Source organism: Lonchura striata, chromosome 22 (assembly GCF_046129695.1).
Source record: "Lonchura striata isolate bLonStr1 chromosome 22, bLonStr1.mat, whole genome shotgun sequence".
NCBI lineage: Eukaryota > Metazoa > Chordata > Aves > Passeriformes > Estrildidae > Lonchura > Lonchura striata.
The window spans coordinates 11253355-11273215 of NC_134624.1; the positions used below are offsets into that span (position 1 = coordinate 11253355).

Below are 19861 nucleotides of genomic sequence, written 5' to 3' on the forward strand. Positions count from 1 at the left end.
CTGGAGAAACAGGGCATTCCCCAGCCCCAGCAGGCCTTGCCCAGTGCAAGGACGTGGTGTATCCCTGGTGTTTCCCAGGTGTATCCCTGGTGTATCCCTGGTGTATCCCAGGGGCAGCTGCTGGCACTGAGTCTTTCCCACTGCAGTTTGCACTGTCACCGTGTGGGTGACATCACAAAGGGCACAACACATCCAGAGGTGGTATCTCTGTGACATAATAAAAATCAGTTTAAAAGTTTTTCCCCCTATTTTGTTCTTAAAGATCCACAATGTAACTGCTGAGCACAGATCTCCCTGCTCAAACTCCCCCCAAGGTAAAGGAGGAGGCAAGCCCCAAGTCCCACCCGAGGACTGGCTCAATAAAGCATTTCTGCTCCTAGTTTCATTCCCTTTTGCTTTCCAGCTCCAAACTGCATCATCCTGTCCCACTCACACTGGTTATTAGTGGAATGTCACTGAGGAAAAATGAACTGCCATTAGCAATTGGATTCACCTAAGTCAGAATTAGCTACTCAAATATTCATGCTCTGTGTGTATCTAATATTCATGAAGGAAGAATTGGAGTTGCCCATAGCCATTTTTGAATCTCCCCCAAAAAAAGGTGAAAGGGATCACCAAAAAAGGGAGGAAAAAAAAGATGAATGCATTTGGGGCTTGGTGGTGTGCATTGTTTGTGTTCTGTTTCTCTTTGGTGTCAGTGAGACAGAATGGAGACTGATTTATGTGCCACAGCTGTAGCAAACAAAAGAAGAAGAGACCAGGGAAATGGCTAGAGGTAAAAATGCCGGTGCAAGGGGCTAAAGGCCTGCACCTGGGTACTGCTTCCCAGGCAGCTTCCCCCGCCTCCGAGCACCTTGTAAAATCAGATTATCTGCTGGACACAGGAGTTCAAACAGCCCTTCAAAAGATTTGTCTTAATAATTGCTGCCTTATCTTAACTTCTGTTTTTTTATCAGCCAAACTGCTGCTGGGAGGCAGATCCTGAGGATAAGACTCTGTCACTCTTAATTATTATTACTTCTTATAATGAAAACACATTTGTTCATCCTTCCGTGCACTTGGAAGTGGTGTAACGAATGTGTAGTGTTTTATCAGTAATTTTAATAACATAAAAGAACTATTACGAATATGGCCCCACTGTATAAATGATTGTACCTCAAATGCTATGAAATAAACAGCATACTTGCTTCTGATTTATTTATATTCAAATATAAACCAATTACTCAGTAAGAATGAAACACATTTTTATGTCCTCAGAAAACCATTCTTTCCTGAAAACCAAATTTTGCAGTTAAGTTGCTGTAGGGCTATTTTCCATCACAGAAAGAACATGATAATTAGCCCCAGAACCAGCAGGTACATTCTGAAATGAGGTGATAGAAATCCTATTTCTTTGTTTACTTTTGATGGGAAAATGAAACAATTCTCTCAGAAAGCTTACTAATTAATTTGGCCTGAAGTATTTGTCAAAGCCACAGCCACCATTTGCAGTCTTCAACTGTTTTTTCTCATACTTCAAGAACTAAATATTAATTGCTTGGATAAAGTGATGGCACAGTGTCAGTTGTATGTGTGAAGACCTTAAATTCAGAAATGATCTCCACATCTCCTTGGACTGCATGTCCTGCACGGGTCTGATGGTTCTCAGTATCCATGGCCTGGGCTGGATGCTTTTATCATGGAAAGCTCAGCGTGGCTTTTGCAGAATCACCTGGTGAGCAAGGCCCAGTATTGGGCATGGCCAAAGCTGCACCCCAAACTACAAAGAAAATAAAAGTGAGAATTATGTAAAGACGACATGAACTAGAGCAATGCACATTTCACTGCACTGAATGATGGCAGAGTCTTTGCTCTGCTGTCTGGATTTACACTAACAGTATCTTGACCTTTAGTTAGCAAGAGGGCATCACATTCTCTCATCTTTAGCCAAAATGGGGAAGTTAAATGCTATTTTTGTATGCCTTTGGGATGGTGCATCCACAGGGAACTGTGCAGGGATCTAACAGGGATCTGTTAGATCCCTGCACATCTGGTCACCCCAAAATCTTCTTGCCATCCCTTGTGCTGACCGACTGGCAGAGAGGGCAGATCCAGTTCCTAGAAGCAGGAGGTAATGAGAGCTTGATCAGACCCTGGCATAGGCAGATGATGTCCAAAGCAAAAAGGATTCTGTTAGACAGGCAGATAAAAGCAATGTTTTATGGCAAACCTTTAGCAGCTGACAGGAGGGACAGGCTGTACATAAAGCACAGGAGCCTGGCTCAAACCTCTCATGTCATCCATCAGTGACAGAAATTTTTGTCATTGTCATGTGCTTCTGTGTTCCTCCCCTTCCAAACAGATCTTTCCATATGCTGTGATATTTTACTTTTAAACAGGCTTAGGTAGAATTCACCTGCATTTGTCAGAGTTGAGCCATTTTTCCATTCAAATTACTGTGGAAAAGACTAGAGCACTGAAGGGTTCCTTACAGCTTTCTACCTGAAATACTATTTCCTGAAGAAACAATCAACCTCATTTGGAGCCCAACACAGTTCTTCCCCAAAATATTTGTAGCTCTTTTGCTGCTTCAGTTCAGTGTTCAAGACAATGTTTTGGCATGCTGCCTCCTCCCCTCAGGTGATGGGGCCCAGGGAACACAAGCAGGGAGTTGGAAATGAAGAAGGTGAGGGAGACCTGGTCCACAGAGGAGCAGAATGGATCATGCACTGATGCCCAGCTCTGTTCATGGCATTTTGGGCTGAGCCTGGGGAGAGCACCTCTCTGCTTTGTGACCCTGGCCGTAACCAGACACTGACCCTTTGAGCCATGAACTTCTCTGACCCAGCTGTGGAGACAAGTCCATCAGATGGGACAGGGGCCTTTCTCCAGAGCAGTGGGAAGGCACAGGCTGCTGCTCTGGCTCTGACACTGCAGCAAGGATGTGGGTCACAGAGTTTATTTGGGTTTTTTTTGGCGAAGATGTTTCACAGTGAGCCACCTGTATTATTACAATGAGGAACATGGGATATGAAATGCCTTTTCCTTCTGAACATGCATTCTGTAAATACCTGCTCCTCTCCCGTCCCCAGGGAGCATGCCAGGGCTGGCGTGCAGTGCTTGGGAGCCGCACACCCCCAGACAGCCAAGGTGCTCCCACCACACCCCTGCGGGTACTAGCACCTCTCAGGGAGGCTTAAATTGTTCCTTTGTCAACTGGTAAGAGTAAACTGGTGTCCAGCAGCACACAATGAGTTACTCCTGATCAGATTACCAGAGATCTGTCCGAGCTGGGGCATCCCATCACACCTGTGTTGTCCGATTAGAGCGATAAGGAGCTGCTGATAAGCCTTGCACTGAAGGGCTCTCAGGGAACCCCGAGCATTCCTTGATCTTTCTTTACACTTCAGCACTATGCGGAAACCTTTTGTTTTAGCAGTGAGAAGAGAAAAGGTAATTATACTCCCAGCGGCAAGCAAGTGCAGGACACAGCAATGGAAGCCTGCTGCGTACTGAAGCAGGCAAAATACATCTGACTAAAAACAATTAGTTACGTAGCCCTGGATAACTTAAGTTCTTTTTTTACTTCTATAAAGAGGGAGAAGCCCCCAGGCTGTGCACTAGGCAGAAAGAAAAGTGTGTTGGCCGGCAGATCGCTATCAGGCTGGCAGCTCCTGGGATGTTTCAGAGATGCGGCTTCACATGGGGCTGCAGCCCCGTCTGAAGCTGCACCCGGACGCGGTTTCTGCCCGGCTTCTGGGCCAGCTGGTCAGAACAGAAACTGGAGGCGATGTCCCAGCTGTGGCTCATCTGCCGGGCTTCCAGCGGCCCCGGGCTGCTGCTCTCTGCAGCACAGAGCCCGCGGCTGCCCCAGCTCGCTGCGGAGCTCTGTGTGTTACCGAGACCTCGTCCCGTTCCTAAACACACTTCTCTCCTCCCTGCTACGCTAACAGGCAGCTTGCAAAACACTGACGAATGAACATGTTAGGCAAGAGTGAAATGAACGGTTTTGACAAGGACTGAGTAGCAGTGAGGGTCTGCGTGCTGCAGTGCGAACGCCGCAGGAGTCGGACCCACCCCAATTTTTAATTACTGCCGTGATGCAACCCGCAGCTCCCAGGACTGCAGCTCGTCACAGGGAGGACCAACTGCCTTGAGCCCGGTAAGCTGACAGCTGAACTCCGTTTCTGTGAGACTAATGCATTTTTAATGACTAATGGCTAATAATAAATCAATAGTGCCATAAAAAAACCTAATAAATAATTAGTTTTTAATTAATAGATAAGTTATGAATAATAAAGTACTAATTTTAATTATATTTGTAGCAAAAAAAGCCAGTTTCTTCACTTCCTTAATTTCTGAAACTTTCATGAAGCCTTTCAAATACAGAAGATTCCTCTAAGACAACTAGAACATGCATGAAAAAGAACAGGCTTTTGAAATCTAATCTTCTCCTGCTTAAAATAGAGGTAGTGCTGGGCTGTTGACAGTAGGTCTCTGAAGACTTTCAATATACTTTTTATTCTGTGAGTCTGGCACCACATAGGAAATTAATTCAGTGACAATATTTTCATTAGATTATGACCCAAGTTCTCAATCTTAGGCACATTTGTATGCTTGTAATACATTCTAATTACTTGTAAAGAATAAGTCTGTGTGCTGGTTGGCTTATTGAATATATTAAATTAATGAATAAATAAATTTGTCTCTGTGCTTGGAACACATGGCGATGATGTCAAAAGCTTTTTGACATCAAAGCTTGCTGCAGAAGAAACCAGAAATGCACTTGGTTGTGGTTTTGATAAACAATGTGATTTGTATTTTAGGTGGACTTTTATGTCCCTCACAAGAGTGGTGAGTGAAAAAAGCATCTTTTATCCCCAAAACAACAGAAATAAACTATGTGAAGAGATTGCTAGTTTTTTTTTTTTTTTTTAATGATGGTTCCTTATTCATTTGGTCATGAGAATTGCTCTTGCTGGCTCAGCTCAGCACCTCAAACTGTTTCACTAGGATGGAGCTCTCAGGAGCACTCTAGGGCTTTCACATATTTTCAAGTTATGCATGTAGGAAGGAAATAGCATATACATGAATGAAAACAGTGATACTAGAAAAGCACGTCAGATTTTAGTATCATGTAGTGTCTGCCCATGTTGTGGAGTTTTCTGTTTATCTTGTCATATTTCAGTAGGAAAAAAAGAAGTTGTTTTTAGCATGGAACAAAGTCATCAAAAGTGTGACTTCTTCTCAAAAGATAGGAACTCCAATATTTTTAAGAGAGCTATTGAGCTGCCATGGTAGAAAGGTAGAAAACGGCTTCTCTGTTTTCTTAGTGCAGAACTTCAAGAGGCGCATCTTGCCCCCTACTTTGTCGTTTGTTCATCAACTTGTTTACATACTGAATTTTCTTTCCCTGGAATGATTTTCCTCTCTGGTCCATAAGAGAAAAAAGAGCAGGTCATGGCATGCAAGGAAGCCAACCTGGTATTCTGGAGTCAGCCTTGTTCCCTATAACTCCTTCCTCTGGACTGCTTGGGTTTGCAGCTAAAGGCTTCTCATGTCTCAGAACAATTGCATCCCTTGCAAGTGCCAAATTTTCTGATCAATGGTCTTCCAAAATCCAGAACACAGCAGGTTCAGATCTTTTCCTGACAGCAGGATCCCTTGACACTAGGAATTATGTCTCCAGAGGAGCTTAGCGAGGACATGGGGCAGAACACAAGGGATGCTATCTCTTAGTGAAAATGCAGGTGAGATTGAAGAGGTCAGAGAAGATAGATTCCTGATGCTGGAAGGCTGCTTTTTCAGGCAAGGGACTCGGTGGCAAGGCTGGAGCAAAGAAAGGAAATTTTCTCTTCCAGCCTGAAATCAGAGTCTGTGGAACTCTTCCAGTTGAAATCAGAGTCCCTGTAATAAGACAATGTGGTCTTCAGTGCTGTTCAAGCTGCAGTGCTTCATCAGAGAACTGTTCACCCATGTGGAAACACGTAACCCTGTCAAGCTGCCAAGTGAAACTTCGGGTGATCGGCTGCGTAAGTGCTGGTAGCACAGGATAGAGCTGCCTTCGGCTACTTTCAATTACACACCCAATTCTTTTAAGACTTCTGAATATTTGGGAAGGCAGAATATGCAGAACTTGTTTGTTTGCATCAGATTGTGCTGTGTTTTCAGGTTTCTTAACTGCTTTTGGAACATGTGAGCACAGCCTAGCCCTTCCCCTTCCACATACCTGGCAGCTTTGTCAATGCAGCACAGGAATCTTCCCCAGGAGTAAGCAGCTGTGTCAGACTGATACTGTGCAGGGTTTCATCATTTCAGCCAAGCGGGAGCTGGAGCAGAGACAGGCACTAAGGAGCTGATGCTCTGCAAAGCAAACAGTCGGTGCTGGTGCTGCTGCAATGATTCAGGCGGCCGCAGGGCACTGCTGGGCTCGGGCTGGGCAAGGAAGGTGGCAACCACTGGCAGATCTCAGCCTTTCATCTTGGAGCTACTGCTGGAAGCGTGGCCAGGCTCTACTGGACTTGGTGTTGGGCAGAGCAGATGGGAAGTGCACTCAGTTTCTCTCTGCCCTTTTGAGCCAGGTCAGCCACCCAGAGCTGGCAAAGCACAGAGCTGTCCCTGGGCACTGAGCCTCCCCAAAGGCTTGGCAGCCTGGCACCCTGCAGACAGCACCAGGGAAGCTTGGCAGGAAGCTCTAAGCATTGCATCTTCTTCAGAACTGAAACGTTTTTTCGTGGCTTGGGCTGCTCTCAGGATAGCCTGTCTGTGCACGTAGCTTTTTTCCACAGGTGATTTCAAGTGAGGTCTTTTGTATGAGGAACTCGCTGAAGTTGACAGCTTAGTTATTTTGAATTTATATACAGCTCTCTGTTCAGCACCAGGGTGGTGCTCAGCCTGCCCTAATTAGCCCAAATTACCATAGCTACAAAAAGCAGGAATTGATTCTCATGGTACCTTGTCTATCTCTACATAGAGCTACTGCAAAGACATGCCCCTGAAGGCATCACAGTAAATTTCTGAACCTCAATTCACACGTTCAAACTGTTATTCCAACTTCCACACCAGATCTATCACTGCATTTAGTCTGCTTCTAATAAAGAACATTCTACCTTTCTTTTCTAATCTTCTTAAAACTTGTAGCAGCAGTCAGCTGTGAGAAGGAGTACCCTGAAGAGCCAAGATGCCACAACCTCCCTCTAGATGATCAGGACTCGATAGCTCAGAGCTGACTTGCCCCATGACAAACCCACCCAGTCCTTGCTTTGTCCTGGTGCTGCCTTTCCCTACGTTATTCTACTCACCCACTCCCAAAGGAGCCATGCCGTGGGGACAAGGAAGGCAGGGTGGCTCCAGCTCACACTGCTAATGAAGCAATGCCTCAATTAGCTGTCAGAGGAGAGCGAGTCCTAGAGAACTGGAGCTGGCATCTGCAAGCTTAGAAGATTTGTGTTTCTGTACCAAAAGTAACAATTACAGCACAAGAAGAAAAACAGACCTCTACAGGATAAGGCAATAAACCCAAACGGGTTTAGTCAAAGCAAAGGTAGTATTTTATTAATCATTACTTTGCTTTGTCAAGCTTGATAACACTGAAGAAAAAAGGACTTTTTTATTGTAGTGAAAAATCTATCAGACTGGAATGGAAAGCTAACTTTCTGACCACTGGGAAAAAATTGTCTGAAAGTATTGGTTTTGAACCAAATGCACATATGAGTGATTAATGGTAACATTACTATTTCAGTACAACTGAAAAGTAAATGCAAAGTTTATTTGACATGGCATTTCTATGCAAATATTATTTTATTTCATATTTCTGAATTAAAATTAAGAATATCTGAATAAGACCTATGTTTTCTTCAAAGTGCTCTTGCAAAACTTTATTATATTCCAGGTACCTGTTCTGATTTTCCTATAAATATAGGTTGGCATATTTTATGTTTCTGAACCCAGAATGGGTGTGGCATGAATAAGATTTTATATATGTGAAAATTCAAAGGTGTTTGTGGCTTTTCTTTCCCAGTGTTGCAGGAGAATCAAATAGTCATTCCTTGCATACTTCAGGCTTCTCATCATTTACCTTTCAGACTTGTTATAGCTGCAAAGAGCATGAAAAATGAAGCATGAAGGAAAGCACAAGATTATGTTAAATGATGAGCATCATCCCTGAGGTAGGCAGATTTCACAGATGTATCCTCTGTGACAGCAGCAGGCTGAGGAGAACCTGATTTTGAATCATACAGAGTGCAGAGCATTGTGAGTCGAGGATACATGCTGCAGTCAACAAAATCCAGTGAGATAAAATAGATGCTCAGTGTACACGTATGTCATGGAGTGTGAAGAGGCTCTCCAGGTGAGGCATGCTTGGACAAGGTGCCCCGTGTGCTCCACCTGTGAGCACAATGTCGCTGGCCTGGCCACTGCCATTTCAACCAGGAAATGCCCATGGGGGAGGAAAAGCTGGCACTCACAGAATTCAGGCAGCAGTAAGGAGAGAATCTGCAGTGTCCCACTGGGGAAAAATGTCCCTCTCTATTTGCCAGAGTCCCACGTGACATGGCAAGAAGGTGCTCCTCACAGACTGGCTTTGACACGGCAAATACCAACACAGCCACTGCTCTTGGCAGCCTTTCAGAGCAGGACTTTCACAAGGATTAACTGTTATGAACAATTTCTCCAATATATAAGGTACAAATATTCTTTTCTTCCAATCAGTCATGCAGGCCTTCCTTGTACAAACACTGTGGCCAGCAAAGGGAAAATCTTGCCCTCGAGTTATGCAAAATGCCTTCAGTGCTCCTGTGGCCAGTGCATGGGCGTGGATGGAGAGCAGGACGATGTTCCTCAGGGCACAGGGTCTCTCCAGCACTTTGTCCCTGCACACCTACTGTCAGGAAGAAAACCCGTACCAGAGACCTTGTCCTTCTCTAAGGAACCAGCAACCAGGACTCAACAAGTCCCAGTTCACAACCCATGTTGGTGATGCTCTGAGATGTTTCTTGTCTCTGTTAAAAATACTCCTGTTGTTACCTGTAGAGGCAAGTGAAGGACGTGGCAGCTCCTAGACCCCCAGTCTGGTCTGGAACAGGGGTTCACAAGTGTCATAATTTCTACTGTGGGAGTGTTTAAGTTTTAACAACACCTTGATTTTGCATCAGACTTTAATCCCCTGGCTTGTGCTTCACAGACTGTACATAAATATCACATATGTACCAGTTCCATCAGAGATTTTTATGAATAGCTGCCATCGTAAACCGATACAAATATCTAAATTTTTCTTTTATTTTGATTTCATGTTGATGTGGCTATCAAAGCTCTACCACATCAAAGCAAACGTTGTCTGTTATGAGCAAAGTTCCTAGGATTGCTAGTGTAATCACCATCCAAAACCTGAAAGAAACATTATGGGAAGGATTAGTTTGGTATCAGACAACTGAATTAGAAACAAAATTCCCATTGATATTCAGTAGCATTTTGGCAGGTAGGTCCTAGAAGCCCTCTGGAAACCTGGACCAGGCCAGTGGGTGATGCACCATTTCAGCACTGTGTTCAGTAATTTTATCCTCAAACAATTTTAGTTAGGGGCACTCCCAACATCTATCTCACAAATTACTGGTGGAGTCACATCCCCTGCAGCACTGCTAGGATATTGTATCATGCATCTTTTTTAGCTTATGACTGGAAAAGATAAGATCTGAAAAGAATTTGGTGGTGAGGTAGGTGATGAAATTCTGCTGCTGTGTTTGAATACATCAGGCAGGAGTTGTTTTGAGTCCTGAATATGTATTAGATTTCCATAGGCTTCCAGGTGAGCATCTTTTGCAGAGGGAGTACAAGCACTGATATGCAGATAGAACATAATAACTATCAATAATCCAATGACACCTGAAAAATCAGGGAATACATTATTCCATAATAGTAGATTAACTGAGACCCATTCATTTCTTTAACATTAGATGCCTGTGTTGTCTCAAGCCTGGTTCATATGCATAGGTAAATACAAGTTAAATAATCTCTTTCAGGATGCTTATCAGCCTCTGCTGCTCTTTGCACTGAAGGCGTAATAACAGTCATAAGAGCAGGGACAAGGGCAAGGACACCACTGCAGCTTTGACCTTCTTCCAGCTCCTTGGTGGTGATCTGGCAAGGGCATATCTTTAGTTAACCTACACCACTGGGCATTGTTCCTCTGGTGTTTAGTGCAGGTGTGAACACAGGCAGTTGCTTAGATGGATATGCAGAATAAATGCAGTTTAGTCGTCACATATGATAAACTGTGGGAAAAGCAGCCAGCTCCTGTGATGTTCTTGGTAGCAGTAGCTTTATGGAAATGAGGACACAAGGGAGTGATTTTCTGTAAGGCCCACTAGGTAAATTCTGGGAAGCAGGTAACCAGGTTAGGTCCTAATGAGACAAGCATAGATTGCACAGGCTGTGCTATGTCTTGCTGAGGCACAAGTGGGTAGTAGCAAATGGACATGCTGGGATCTGCTTGCTGGCTCCCAAGCTGCAAGAAAGGTAACCACAAAAACACAGAGAGTGGAAAAAATGATTCTATGCTTTTAGGGCACTTACATCAAACACATCGGGGAAGCAAAGTTCCAACACAGGAAAACAGACAGCAGAACTACTTTCTGATCACTATTTTCTGATGGCTTGTCTGCTTGCAGGTTAGTCAGACCTGCCTGTTCACTCCTGCATTGAGTGCAATCTGCCAGAGGAACTGCCAAATTATCCTGACACCTTACAGCAGGCAGCCTGTCACCTGAACATGAAACAGGCTTTGCTTTGTGGAGAGGATCCCATTTGCAGAGCCCTTGTGGTGAGGCAGCACAGCTACTGTGACAGCCTCCTGCTGTACCACCCCTGTGCTGAGGTGGGATGTGAGGCTCTCAGCTGAAATGCACCTTTCTCATCCCTTTTATGTCATTATGTATCTGTATTTCTAGGCAGGAGCATTTTCCCCTCTTCCATTTTACCTTACAATAAAGCAGAGCAAACAAAGAGGTATCAAGCCCCTGAACATTCAAGGGGGAGAATGCATACATATTCTCGGGCTGTCCAAGCTACAGACCCAACATGGTGTGACATGGCAGACGCAGCTTCCCCATTGTCCGGGTGACCCCAGCTGAGCCGGGAGAAATGGCCCAGGGCGGGGGAGAGAAGGATCAGCTGTGGGCCTGATCCCAGCTGCACCAACCAGCTTTGTGACAGGCAATAAAGGGCCAAAGAAAAGACTTTTGTCCTTGATTGCGAGAGCGAGAGAGCGACGAACCTCCTCTCATTGGCAGGGATGACAATTAACCGCAGAGGATTCGTTCATTGTCTGGCACTCGAGATCTCCCAGCAGTTGTCCACTCTAGCATGCTCAGATAATGGGCAGTACCTTGGTTTTGTCAATGGCTGGGTCGGCTTTGTGTGCCTGTGCCAGACTGTCAGCTTGGCTGTGGCAGAGAGATCTCGCTGAGATACGGCTGTGGGAGAGAAAATGTATGACAAACATTGCCAGGCCAGGCTGAAGAGTGAAGTGAGGTCTCCTTCCAGTGAACCTGGAATAAACAAACAGTGCTGGGCTGACAAGCATTTCATGAGGGCTCCATCACCCCATGTATAAAATCCTTTCTGAGAGGATATGCCAAGTAGGCTCCTTATGCTGAGACCTCTAGCTTGGAGCGAGTGTTATGGAAGAACTCTTGACCCCTGGAAAAGGGCATAACATGAGAGCAAAAAAACAACACTGTGGCAGCCCTCCCTGCACTTTCCTGTAGGAGCAAGAACTTCCACCGCTCAGCTGGGGAAGAATGAATCCCATTCAGGGAGGGAAGCTGGCTCTATTGAGGCTGCCACCAGACACCTCTTCCTGATGCTAATCCTATTCTTCTGCTGCAGATCAAGTAATTCTTGTGTGAGCATTTTTCATGGGCTAAAGAAAAAAGATATTTAACCACAACAAACCTGCTGCCAGCAAATGTCAATCTTAGCTTCTGGGATCTAAATTATAAGCACTAGCTACCAACTTCTGGCTGTCATTTTTACTGCAGAAGTACCTCACACATTGACATGGATATCCTGGCAGTGCCAGTGCTTTGCCATCCTCCTGAAAGCAAGCATGTCCTGAAAGCAAGTAGTCCTCCAAGACACAAGAGAAACTTTATCAGGCTTAGTGCTAGAAGGCACTGACAGTTATGTTTTAAATAATCTCTAGCAATACTTGTTTGGGAGTGCAGGAAAATTCTCCTAGCACAGAAATGCCTTCACTAATTTGAAGAGAAGTACTCAGAGGATTTAAGCCTTGCTTGGTCACCAGCCTGCCCTCCTCCAAGCACTTAAAAACCCTCCTCCACATTCAGGCAACTCAGTCATTCTAGCAGAGGCTGGACGAGGGGCAGGGTCCTCACAGCATCCTGGTAAAACAGTGCAGAAAGCTGAGAGTGCCCCAAATCCTTATGAAGCAATGTTCTGAAATACATTTTCAAAGATCTCATTGCAACTCTTTTAGCAAACCGAATGGTTTATGTTTTGTTATTCATTTTTCCTGAATGAATGATAGCAGAAACTGTCTGAGCCATGAAGCTGATCTTCCACAGTGGTAGACAAGGGCCCTAAATGTGGATTTATTGCCCTTTTATTGCCCTGATATCAACCCCTAGGTTCCCACACCCTGCCAGGGAGTCCCCATGCTCAGCCTCAGCAAACAGGAGACTTGGCATTCTCTGAGGTGCTCGACCTTGACCAGCGCAGCCCACCAGCTTCCACCCATGGCTGTTAAAGGAGAAGGACACGTTTCAGCAGCTCTCCCCAGGGGCAGGGAATCTGAGGGGCTTTGGCCCTTTGCAAGCACCCCAGTGACCCCCCCCCCCCCCCCCCCGCCCCGGTGAGTTGCCTGTGTGATCACTGCCAGTCTGATGAAGCCACTGCTGTGGTTCATTCTCAGCATGCTCCTCTGGCACTCAGCTGCCCCACATGCCCCACATCTTTTAAGTCTTGCAGCATATAGTTAGTGTTGATGATGACAATTGGCAGCTATATCATTTTACACCAGGCTGTCATCAGATATTTGTAAATATTTCCATACCTACCAAGGCATCTTCATTTTGCCACCATTATCAGCCAGATAATGTCACCATTATGAAATTCAGCCAGAGGAATTGACACCTACATGTACACTTGTGACTTCTTCTGAGTCTAGTTATAAGGTACACTTGAAAATCCAAGAAATGAAGGGGCTTCCTATAGATTTCCTTTGCTGAAGTCCATCTTCTGTTCTCAGAGCTATTCATTCTTCGTTGCTCAGCTGGTGCAAGGTTCATGTAGAAATTGCTGCTGTGTACTGGGGTGTGTGGGCTTCCTTTCTCCAGCTACCCTTCAGCAAGCCCAAAAAATGCTGGTCAGCAAAGCTGGCATGTAAACTTAATATTCAAATAATGAAAGAGAAGAAGGAAGGATGAACCCTATTTTGCTTTTAGCCATGGTAGATATTTAGTAACCATATGCTACTTGCTTAGCGCTACATTAAATTTTGTTATTGCCCTTTTCATTGTACTTTTTAGGACATAGCTGGAACCTGGAGGCCAGAACAGTATCAAGAAGGACAGTTAGATACATTCCCACAGATCGCTTCAGCATGGGAAGGTGCTGCTTTGTAATCATAGCAGCTGGAAACACCAAAATTTGAACTATGGTAGGGAGAATAATGTGGTAGTTAACATGCATAAAGTATAAAGTTTTATAAAGCCTTCAGTGTATGTGCCTTGTTGGAATTTACAATAATTTAAGGTGCTTATTATTCCTTCAGGCATGGAACTCATAAATATTACTCAGTGCTATTTGTCATTGGCTTTTCTGTCATGCATAAAGCAAAATTAAATACTTATCTCTATATCGTTAACGTATTAAACATTAGGATTTATGGGGTTTGAGATTTTACTTGCTCTGAGAACATTAGCTTCCTGATGAAAGATCTAAATGCAAATAGAAGGAATGCCAAAATACCCTGGAACATAATTAAGGATACTGAGGTGCGAAGAAGCCCCAGGCAGAGGAATGTGCAGTTTTCTTATTTCCACTGTCATGGTGGGCTAATTTTCTTTGTTCTACGTTTTTGCACATTGCCCCAATATGCCACCTTGTTTCTTTCTCAGGAGGTGAAGAACATGTTAGTTCATTTTTATATAGATCAACAGTTAAAGAGTGTTGCTGGTTTAAAACATATCCTTGCTACCTGTACTGGGAAACAACAATTCTGAAATGCCTAGACTTTAAAAAAATAAAATCACTGATCATTCTTTCCATGGGAAATAAAAATTCTCTTGGTAGCTTTACTTGATTACTTGCTTTTGTTGCTACCCAGGGTTCCTGCAAACAGGAATTGAAAGGAACAACTTTTAAACAAATGTATATTTCTGCTGCAGAAAATATATACTTTCTGTGCTGGTGTACATGTGTAACTAAATCTACATCCTATTTTGTCCGCACCTTTCAGAATGATCTACCACACTTTTTGTTCTCTTCACATGGTGCCAAGCTATGTCCCAGCAGCAATCTCAGCAGCTACTCCAAACAGACAGATAGAGCTTGCTGGTTCTGTAACATACTGTATCTCACCCCAAAGGACTAAGGTATTTTATTCAGAAGACATTTTCTGCTCTGCCTTGTTCTAGTAGATTTAAATCTCCTTGGCGATACACTTGACACTTCACTTATGAAACTTTCTCACAGCCCTGCAGATCTCACTGGCAGCCCAAGCTTTGCCATTATTCATTCCTTCTATCATTCCTGATGGAATGATAGAATCATTCCATTTATGATCCTGAGGAACTCCTCTCCCATTTATAAGTCTGCTATAATATCTTACCTTTTAAGCCAACCAACGTCTGCCACTTTTTTCATCTCACTATTGGCCTATTTTTATTATATTTTGAGTCTTGCTAATATTTGTGACTATTTCTATTTAAGTACAAGTAAGTAATTGTATTAATCATTCTATAAACCCCCACAAGTTAATGACTTCAGTCTTCACACTAATAGTTGAAAAATCCAAGCTGACACTCCCCACTGCTAATGAGAAGCAGAGAACAGTGAGGGGGGTTCCAGTGCCACCATGCACCCATCGTACTGCTTTGTCTCATGCTGTGTGGTTGGGTCCACCTCTGCTCATCTGTGTTTACTTGTCCATGCTCCAGTCAGAGAGCACCAGGTGTCTTTTACTAATACATGCTAGGTACTGGAGCTCCATCTTGCTGTTTGAGCACCAGCTTCATCCCAATACACCAATCGGAAAAGGAGGGCAGACACTGTACCTTGCTTCCCCTCAAGGCAACTGGGAGGGAGGCCTTGCATCATTCTTAGGATAAACACTATGATAGATTTGCTACATCTGTGCAGAGGATTAGCAAAACTTTGTGCTGTCCTCCATGAATGAGCAGCAGCCAGCTACTATCTAGCATTCAGTACTCAGCAGCTGGGGGAGCTTCTCTTTGTCTTGATAAAAGTGCCTTTCACAGGTGGCAGGAACTGATTTAATCAGACTGTTGGAGGGAGCTCAAAAAAGTTTTCTCATGTACAGATCAAAGTACACTAGCACTAGCTTCAGAGTAGTGATGGTTGTCACACAAATCATCTCCCAGCTTTCTCCAGGTCACTGCTGCATTTGTGTCAGTCTCTTTACTCAGATCAGCCTCCAGAGAGCATGGTACACACAGAACCCTCCACCCTCACCGTGCTGCTTTCTGAGCCTGACCTGTGGCAGCAGCTTCCTAAGGCTCTGCTGGCCCCCTGTGTTCCACAAGATGCCTCTGAAAACCTCACTCTAAATTTCAGGGTTTATGCAGATCAATTTATTCACAAGCCAAATTCTGCTCCTATTCCAGGCTGCTGTAGATGCCTGTGGTGACACTTTGAGGGGAACAAGACACAGGTGGCAGCTGACTTCAGCTCCACCTGGTCTCTGTGTTATTTTCTAGGTTGAGGTCAAAGAGCTGTCTCTTCCCTGGTTGCTTGTACTGTGCACGGATTAAGGACCCTTATTACCTATTAATAACTGAAAAAAATAATGATGTCTTCACATGAGCAGAGTAAAAGATTTTTTGAAAAATTAAAGAATTTGGTTTTTGTTGGCGATTATAAAATCCAAAATAAATACAAAAATGTCAGCAAAAAGATTTCCAGTACATCAGTCTTCTCTTTTAAGGAGGCCTTGCTCATTCCACGCATTACGGATGTTTAAATGAAAGGTTACACACAGGGTCATCAGCAAGGCTCACAATGCCTCCAGCCTCACAATACACTCCACTTCAAAGGGATTGGCTGCATTCCTGAGCCTTGTACCAATAAGCACTAATAACACTGAAAAATGAAAACTGAACCAGATGTCTCCAATAGCATTGATTCTTATTAGCTGTTCACAGCTATTCTTACACCTCTGGGCATAACGAGGCAGAGCCACGTTGGGTGTGTGGCTCTTGAGCCGGTAATGCCATTGGAATGCTCTCACGCTGCTGTGAGCTGCATTCTTGACAGACTGTCTCCATTATGATCTTAAAAAAACTTCTTTAAAATGTCATTTAAAAATGCATCAAATATGTAAACTCTTACTCAATCAGGATAGGATTTGACAGTAACATGTACTTAAAATTAACTGAAGAAAGTGACCAAATGGACAGCAGAAGTGACCCATACATTTATCTGTGCCTTGCTGCTGATCCCAAAGCAGTTGAGGCCACCCAGACTGAGTTTAGGGCAGGTCTGTGGCAAGAGAAGAGAAGAACGGCAATCAATAGTAAAAAAAATATGCTGCTATGCTGTAAATACCCCAAGCAGACAAGTAACAGCCATAAGCTCTTTATACAATCTGCTCAGTGAACAGAAGTGAAACTGCTTTGGTAAAACCCAAAAGGGCAATGAGTATCTGCATCCTTGTCCAGAAAACCAGAGCCTCTTTGGGTTTGCAGAACTCACTTATCTGCCTGTTTTTCTAGTAAACTCTTGTTCTTGGACATCATCTTTCTGCTTAGGAAGAAGGGCAGCCCTGACAGACAGGGAGTCCACAGGGAACAGATTTAACATCATTTACTTCACATGCCATGAAGATTGCTCCTGCTGCAGAAGTAGATAATAATTTTATTCTGAAGGTTGATAGTTCAAGAACACCTTTCAGAGTGCACCGGCAGCCTGTGCGACAACAGGAAAGGGAGAGATAGGTAAGGAGAGATGCTGTGAAAGGGGAGATGCTGATGTAAGCAGAGCTGAAACAGCTGATATATTCTGTGTCCTTTCAGCTGCCAATCCAAAATATTTTCTGTCATTAAAGGCTACCCAGTGAGGTGGATCCAGATGCTTCATCCAGATGAAGTTTAAAATCAGGAATTTCAATTACGCATATGGTTAATAAGAAAGCAGTAATAAAAGAATAATTTCTTATTAATAACTGAAGAATCTCTTCTCCTCGGTTAATGTAGAAGTTGCTGGTGCATGTAGCATGAAGATCTTTGATACTAAAGAGACCCAGTCCCCACACTACAACTTGAAGACCATGAACCCAAATCCTGCCATTGCTGCTTCCAAAGCAATGCTGAGATACAGCTTAAATTAGCAAAGGAGAGTGCCATGTTTGCTGAACTGGCCAGGACTTTAAACCTCTTGGCTGAGGAACGAGAACTCCAATAAAAACTTTCTCTTGAATTTGATAAAAGGGATCCCCTAGCACTCACTGAGTGCTGGGAGATGGGGACCATGTGCAGCTAATATGCCACAAGCCTTGTCCCCCCACCATCGTGGTGCCAGGAGGTCCCGTGCACCCTCCCTGAACACCCCCGCCTGGCTGGGCAGCATAAAGTCGTGTGTGTAATTATTTTATTTGGAGACAGAGCCAAAGGATCACCATGCAGGTTCTTTACCAGTTGGCCATTAAGCAGTCTCATAATAAATCTAAACAAAAACCACCCCAAAGACCCCATAAAAGCAGACAATGCAATTATTACCAAAGGGAAGGAAGGCCAGAGAAGAAGAAAGCTAGAAAGGCTTCCATGGAGCAGCCGTCCACATTAATAGCACAGGCAAAAACACAAGACCTTCTGCTTCAAGAGAAATTAATCCCCTGCTCTGCTTTCCCACTTCCCACTGCCAACTAATTCCAGAGTTATTCTAAAGGCTATGCAGTGATGAAAAGCACAGTAAAGGAGGAAGCAAGAATGAGTGCATCAAACAAAGAAGTTTCATAGAGCAGATATTTATTGTGTTCACTTGGATGCATTGATGCATAGCAAGTAGAGAATCATTCAACTAATTGGATGGAGCTCAAGGTAGACAGACAAATTTAGGACTTAACCAGAAGTAATAAACACTGCAATGACTTGTAAAACATGTCTGTTGGATCTTGGCTTTAGCCATGCCCACTTTTGTTTGTAAAATTCATTCAATGAATTCTGTATAGGGTAATACCCCAAATGAGATTATTTTACACAGGACTATATTTAATTTGCAGTCAGGGGAACACCTTTGTTTGTTTTATGCCAACATGCCTGTTTAATTGGGCTTCTGATTATTTAATGTCACTGCTGAAGAAGTAGTTTTTATGAAGCACAAAAGAAAATTTAATGAAAATTATTCACAAGCCCAACTTCTGACTAGTAAAACCAAGAGCTTAATGCAAGACCTGAAGTCCCCATCTGCTACTTCTCTGAAAAGAAGAGCCTACATGAAGGATTTATTGTGACATTACAATGCTTGATGTCAAATAATCTAGCCAGAGGAACAATATTGCCCTAAAGAGAGCCATCAGGCCCAGTGTGACATGGGTATTTGAAAGGATTAACTGCACTTAAATCAATATGGGCAATGAAAACAGAAATAACCAATCTCTTGGCCGCTCAATTATTTAAGACTGTCTTTAGTCCCCACAGAATGGAATTAAACGCTTGTTTAAGAGGACTGACAATTAAATCTATTTCTTTAATGTCAAGATAAGAACATGGGATCTATGGCTGCAGTACAGAATGAGGAAGTGGCATCTCCCAGAGAGGAACATGTGAAAAGGAGATGTTGGGTGTGACTGGCAAGGCGCTTTCCTGGGGAGGGAACCCACTGCCCCCGCCGGCACAGCCACTGTGAGCTGCACACTGCCTGGGAATCACAGCATCACAGACGGCATCAGGCTGGAAGGCACCACAGCGGGTCATCTGGTCCAACCTCCCTGCTCAGTCAGTGTCATCCTAGAGCACATGCTACAGGATTCAGTCCAGATGGTTCTGGAATATCTCCAGAGAGGGAGACTCAATAACCTCTCTGCTCTCTGTTCCAATCACTCCTCTTGGAGAGAAGTTCTTTCTCGTGTTCAGGTGGAACTTCTGTGCATCAGTTTCTGTCCATTGCCTCTTCTCACTGCTCAGCACCACCAAGAAGAGCCTGAATGGCTCTTGGCATCCTCCCTTCTTGGCATCCTCACTTCAGACACTGATGAGCTCCCTGCTCAGTCATTCCTTCTCAAGGCTGAACAGGCCAACTGCACTTTTCAATAAGAGAGATGCTTCTGTCCCTTAATCAGACCTGGGGCCCTCTGCTGTATCTGCTCCGGGAGCTCCCTGTTTGTCTTGCAGTAGGGTGCCCAGAACTGGCCACAGCAGCCCAGGATCACCCTGCTGCTCTCCCCACCACAGCAGCGTCCGTGGCTGCTGCAGCCCGTGCCCAGGCGGCCGCTGTGGCAGCACGGGGCAGGGGCAGGGGCAACACACACCAAGCCCTGCACCAGGGCCCCTGGCACACCCGGCAGCTCAGTCCGAAAGGCTGCACCCACAGGCAGCTCCTTGGCTGTCATCTTCCCTTCCTAGTGCTATGCTGTAGGAGTATAAAATGCAGGCTTTAAAATTCACAGAAGACTAATAACTGAGTG

General features: G+C 44.3%; 1 long non-coding RNA gene across 1 annotated transcript in view; it reads left to right on the forward strand.

Annotated features, from left to right (window-relative positions):
- Window positions 1-3924: 3924 nt before the first annotated feature.
- Window positions 3925-19861, forward strand: part of LOC110477687 (uncharacterized) — a 40924-nt gene continuing 24987 nt past the window's right edge. The window contains exon 1 of the long non-coding RNA XR_002466622.2: window positions 3925-4141. This is a non-coding gene — a long non-coding RNA (uncharacterized LOC110477687). The remainder of the gene's footprint in view (window positions 4142-19861) is intronic.